Here is a 6,642-nt window from a genome sequence, read left to right as displayed (position 1 = left end):
AATCTAGTTAGTCTCAGCTAATAAAAAAGTTCCCTACAATTTTGATATCATTCTTTCACCAGACGTCTAAAATCAGACTTTCAAAAAAACAAAACATTAAGTTCCCCTGCTAAGGAGCCATTCTTTCATGCTTCATCTGCTTTTCTTCTTCGTCTTTGTCTTTCTTCATCTCAATCTTCATCTCTCACTTCCTCCCGGAGCTTTGACTTCCATGATCCCCATTTCCGTGATTCACCTTTATGTTTTAGCTTCTTGACTGGGTTACTGCATTTACTCACTCATAGACTTCACTGAAGAATTGGGATTATAGCAGAAAATATTTAATCACAACAGGATTATAGGAAAAAGTGAACACATTTTTTGGTCTCAGGACTAAATAGTGGCAGGGAACAAAACTAATGACTGCTCTGTTCAAAGGGCAAATCTTCAATCCTGGCACACAGTTTGGGAGGGCAAAAGTGATCGCCCTCCCACTCGTCTATATGAAGAGACCAACTGCATTGTTGAGCCAGTGCGAAAAAAATCCATGTCTGTGCTGCTGTCGCTCCCAGGGACTGTGTGGATCCCAGGGGCTTTGGCATTGCAGCTTCTCTTTAACTGGAAGTACATACAACTCTCTGGCAGCCTGTGCAGAGAGGGAAAGATTTGAAAAGGCTGGGGTGGTTCTCCCTGTCCCTTTCTTTTTTTTAGTTTCCTTTTATAAACAAGGGCAGTAAAGCCTTGTATAAACAGCTCAGCTCATAGGGTAATGATGATGGGGTTTTATTTTCTCCATATTATTAACTTTACCTCTTTTCATAGGGTTTTAGAACTCAAAAGGTCTTGCTTCCTAACTAGATAGCTTTCCCACTATATTACAGCAGTAATACTTCAACACTTTTACTCCTTTATTTCTAGTCCATGTGTTCTGATCTGCTCACTCACCTGTTGTGGAGATAGCTATATTTGTTTTCTGTCTTATCACAGTCTACTTCCCCTGCGTTGCTTAATATAGTTCTCCAGCTTGTCATCATATTTCCTGACTCCTGCCACTGTTATTTGAATGGTCTTTACTTCTCATCAGTCTCAAATCCATCAGCTAGAAATCGAAGGTGTTGACAACATTTTCACTTATCCTCTCAAAGAATATTAAATCTTTTAGTAAACTGATCTGTTTCAAAAACAAGTTATTGGAAAACGAGCTATTACACATCTAGAACTTGGCTTTAATTTTCTTTTCACTATTTTTTTCTGGTTAAGTCATTCTCTTGGTTAATGGAATCAAATAAAATTGGAAATAAAATAAATTACACTGGAGATAAAATCACTGCCATAATCTCATCTGTTCTCCAAAATGATCATTCAGTAAATGGAGATATTTTTTTGCTTCGTGTTTATTTTAGAAAATAACAGGTAAAAGTTTCTTAAAAATGTAGAAAAGCATGCTTACCCACAATCCAAAATATCAAACATCAGTAGACTTTATGTTTGATATTTGAATCTTGAATATATTTCTGAAAGCACAGACTGTTAAAATATAGGCTTTTTGGAAGTTAGGGATGTTGTCAGTACAATTCTCATTTTTAAGGACCTGTTCTGCCAAGCTCAGCTTGTCTCTGATATTTATCTGCTTTTACTCCAGCATATTTCTGTTCTGTCCATTCCTGTAATTTCCAAGTTATGTTTGTTTCAAAGCTTTCAATGACCTGATTTCAGAAAATGTTTAAGCTTAGTTTCCTTAGTCAGGTGTAGTTTAAACATGCTCAAAAGTTAGGTGTCTCCTTAAGTGCATTTGAAAGCAGAATTTTGCTGGTGTTTGCTGTCTGCTAGAGCACCTTACATGCTTCTCACACTACCAGACCAGGTCCATGTATATTCTTATGTTCCCAGAACCAGTTCACCAAGCCATTATCTCCTACAAGTTCTTTCTGTTCCATCATAGTTCTGACATACTCCTTAACTCCAAAATATGGAGATGCTTCCACTAAATTGAAGTACAGGCATGTTTGGGCAAATTATTTTTACTTTAATCTTTTCTTTTTCCTCCCTTTAGTTATGTCTGGTTTTAGATAGAATGTGTTTAGAACTGGATGGTCTTTTTGTATGTACCTTTACAGTTTCAGTTTCTCGGAAAAGCTGTGATGATTCCTTTTCCCTTTTAACCAGCAAGAGTATTGTTATTTTAAAACTCCACATATGTATTGTTTACCATTTTTCCAGGTGGGCTGAGGATACACTTTGATTCATCCTGTATGGACTACAGACTCACCCAATTCTGGTTCCATCCAGTTGACTGACGTGTAGTGCAGAATTGATCTTGCAGGTTAATATACACCTACAAATTGCTAAATCTACATCTAGATTCCAGGAACTCTCTTAACTAGCTCTGCTCTTAATGGGAGTTTAGACAGTTAAATCTGGACAGACAATTGTCTGAACAGGGACCTGAATCCCACTAGAGTGGTGTGATACTGTCATGGTCATTTTTTTCTCTGTGGTCTAACAAGCAATAGCAAAGCATCTATACCAACCCAAAAAAGCCTTGAACCTAACCTTCAGCCCTCTAAGTACAAGTTCTTGACTTTTCAATATCATGGAAGGTGGAGCATAATATGTTCAAATATGCTTACCTTCATCTTTGGGTTAATTTAGATGTTTACTGTCAACGAGTTAGGGTCAGTTTTCTATTAGCACTAGTCATTTTTCTGGCCTGTATTTGGGGCTTGTTGACACTTTACACAGCTTAGATCCTCTGCTGATTCTTTCCCCAAGCTTTTTTCATAGTGATATTTCTTTCACAGATAGACGCAGAGCTTCCAACTCTTCTGTTCTTCATGATCTGCTGCTATAATCTGGCTGCTACTAACTGTCCATCTAGGAGGTTCTCAGTAAAGCACCAGTCTCTCTAGGTTTCTGCTAAAGTCAAAATGAAGCCCAAGGCTTAGGGTTTGCTTAGAGAGCTTATCTCTCCCTGCTGGCCATAAAGGCAGGCTACAGAGGTATACCAAATTAACTTAGATTTTGTGAAGACCCCTTTAGCCATTTCAAGAAAAGTAATCAATCTCTTTGTTTGACACCTGTTTCCTTCACAAACCTCTGTTGTTCTTAAAATAACAGGAATATTTTGTGAAATCTGCAATCTACATCCAACACTATCTTTACTAAAGATATCAGCATCCTTCTGCCTGTGGACTATGTATGGTATCCCTGGAAAGGAAAATGGCTATAGTCTGAGGCTCTTGTTTGGATTCTACATCTCTCTTAGTCACTTCTGAATTTTCTGATCAAAAGATCAAGAGATGTTTCCTACAAAAGGCACCAGAGGCTCATGTGACAGCTAGGTGTGCTTCCCATTAAAGAATATAGGCTGAACAAAATAAGAATATTTTCCTCTTTCTTTTTCTCTTGAAAGAAAGCAGTTCTCAGAGCTAAGTCTGCTGCACCTTCCTGTGAAATTACTGGTCTTAGAATAGAGAGATTCTGCCATAAAAGGGGTACCCTGTAAAACCTTCTAATTTCTACATCCATCATGTCTCTTAGGAACAGGACATCTGTGGGAAGTTAGTGAGTAAGCTTCTCTAAGGGGAAGGTAACATTTATAACAAAACTGATTTCATTCAGTCACCCGCATGTTCTCATGATTTCACTCACTCATACTCTCACACCCACATACTTACAAGCACCAAGACATTAAGTGGTCTGGCTAGGATGAGTCGCAAGAGACATGGAGGACAAGAGACACCAGCTACCCATTTCTCACTTTGTTTCTTGGGTTCTTCTTGACCAGGAGCAACAAACTGTTTTTTGGGTAAGTCTACACCCTTACAGTGATCTGTTGCCTTAGAATCTCTCTTATTGCATCTTCCCCAAGTCTTACAGAATCATAGGATCACAGGATAATTCAGGCTGGAAGGGGCCTCGGAAGACTCAAGCCCAATCTCTGCTGATGCACGGTAAGATATGAAGTTAGACCAGGATGCTCAGGACTTTGCCTAATCGAGGGTTTGAAATCCTCTGGGGATGGAGTTGCCTCAACAACCCAGGGCAGCATCCTCCAATGCCTGACTGTCTTCATGGGGAAAAAGCTTTTCCTTTTTTCCAGGCTGAACCTGTTTTATTTCAATTTATGCCTGCTGTCTCATTACGCAGCTGTTCACCCCTGTGAAGAGTCTGGTCTCATCTTCTTCATGTTCTCTTAGACACTGGTAGCTTCTGTCAGGTCCATCCCAAAGCTATCCCTCCTCCAGGCTGAAGCAGGTCAGCTGCCTCAGCCCCTCTTCACAGGGCAAGTGCTCCCACCCTGAGCATCCTGGTGGCCCTTCATTGAAGTCGCTCCGGTTTGCCCATGAATTAATCAAGATTGTTATTGGTTTTGTTCCCTAGTTCTGGGTACCTTCATGGCTGCCTGGCTTCTTCCTGGGACAACAGGAAGAACGGCACAGACAAAGGACTGTAAACTTGCGTCCTCCCTCTTGTTATCACTGTGCGGGTCTTCTGCTGGTAACTCATTTGTGCTGTGGCCTCATTGGAGTACAGGCCTTCAGGTCTTCATGGAAATATCATGTTCCTCCAGGTTTATTGGTCTGACTGATGTCAGTCATAGTCTTGGATATCAATAGATACCATTCAGTATGGTTTCTTCTGATCCTTTTCCACACAGATATTTCCACTCATACTTCATTCATATCTTCATATTTCCATCAGAGATGTCTATGTGATAAACTCTGGGATTTATAGGACCTGAAAAAAAAGTAAGAAACAGTACAATTTCTTAAATAGCCCACAAAATGTAGGGAAGAGTAGACTTGTGTCTTGATGTTTATAGAAGAATTTCAAGTTTCCCCTTGGAAATGATGCATGGCTGCCATCTAACATGTGACCTGTCCACTGAATGCAGATGACCATATAATTCCATTAGGCTTATGGCACTGATGGGACTGCAGAAAGGATGTGATACAACAAAACATTGCTAATTTGATGCTGAAAAGTTGCTGATCTACTATAACATAAAAAAGGGCATGATCTTGAGGTCAATCTTTTGAAAGAAAGGGGAAGCTGAGCATCTTTTGTGCAACTCCAAAATCCTCTGCTTACTAGACTCTTCCATGTAGCTTGCACTACTTCATTAAGTTACTCTTTGACTTCTTAGCCATAAGTGAAAAAGTAATTGCTTAATAATATTAACTTTATAAACTTCATCATATGGATAGACAGAATAGCTCTAATTTAGTAATACATTGCTAGGTTTCTTCTAAATTTCTTTGTCTTTGCTTTGATTTTTTCTTTCTCTTTCTTTTTCTTTCTTTCCATACTAAGCTTGGATTAGGGAGAAACAAGCAGAAAGCCTGAGCTCACAAGACATCCCCTTTTGCTGATCTGAATAGACTGGATAATTTTCATAAACTTTGAATGTTTATCCATTTCAGTTTAATTTTATGTTATTCTGTGTCATCTTCCTAATTTTGAGATTCTTTTTGATGTTCATGATAAAATGTATTTGCCTGAAGGAAATATTGCGAAATTTTCATTCTGTTTTCAATCAGAGATAATCAGGAATCAAACCTCTGGATCCCAATGTTTCTGAATTTTGAGGAAACTTAAATCAGAGCCAATGTTTGGAACTCTCTCTATTTTGGAAACTCTGTTAATTGCAAATGAACTTTCCCGTATAAATCATGCACCCCTGATTTTCAAAGTGATGATTGACAATGTGATTCCTATCAGTAGAAATAAGACAGAGAAATCCTGGTGTTTCCCCCTGAAAAATGAGGGATGATTTTTTCGGAAAATATTTCACATTACAATTTTCATTATGAAATCATCCCTTAGAGAGAGCTGCTAAGTAGGTAGTGCCACATATGAATTAATTACAGGAGTTTCTGAAAGAGCTAAAGTGGGTGAAAAGTAGTGAGAATTTTCTCGTTGCCACCCCTACACTTTCTGAGAGGGTAAGGATTCCTTTTAACCATACTCAGCAGCAGATAGGTGTTAAAATAGTGATACAGGTACAATTCCTCCTTTAAATTCATTGTAACTAGGATGAAATAGTTGAGCCAGTTTTGAAGAGGTCTAATTCCAGCTTCTGATTAAGCTGGAATTCAAGGTTAACTGAAGAAAACAAAGAGGTTTTTCAGTTCAGTGTAAAAACATACACATATTATTTCCACAGAATTCTATCAGATCTGGCCACCAGTATACACAAGATAGCCCTTCACATTTGTCTATAAACTTTTCCCATTAGGAAAAAGGAGAAAAATCCTGGAACAGGACTATGCATCTGCAGCACACAAATAAACACAGATATAACAAACAGTCAGAAGATACCATTTTCAGTGTACAACTGTCCTACAAAAATTAGGAATTATGGTATGTACTTTTGAGTGCTATCCACTGGTATTTAAGTTATTACCTGACTGTTTGCATATGTGAGCTCTAAAGTACTCTTTTAACCTTAAAGAGCTCTGAAGAAAGGACTCACATCCTCTGCATGACTTCTCTCTTTTGAAATTCTACAGAAAAGGGATGGTTAGAGAGGAGAAGTGGCTCTACCTGTTCCATGCTACCCCAAATTCTGGTGGTTTTTTTTTTAAAATTTGATAATAATTATGACCTGGACAAATGAAATGTTATGTAAATTAATTAGACTTCATGTTTCCTTTAACA

The sequence above is a fragment of the Calidris pugnax genome, unplaced genomic scaffold (genome assembly GCF_001431845.1).
Source record: "Calidris pugnax isolate Ruff unplaced genomic scaffold, ASM143184v1 scaffold41, whole genome shotgun sequence".
Classification (NCBI taxonomy): domain Eukaryota; kingdom Metazoa; phylum Chordata; class Aves; order Charadriiformes; family Scolopacidae; genus Calidris; species Calidris pugnax.
The sequence above is the reverse complement of the archived record's forward strand: the minus strand, read 5'-3'. Positions refer to the sequence as shown.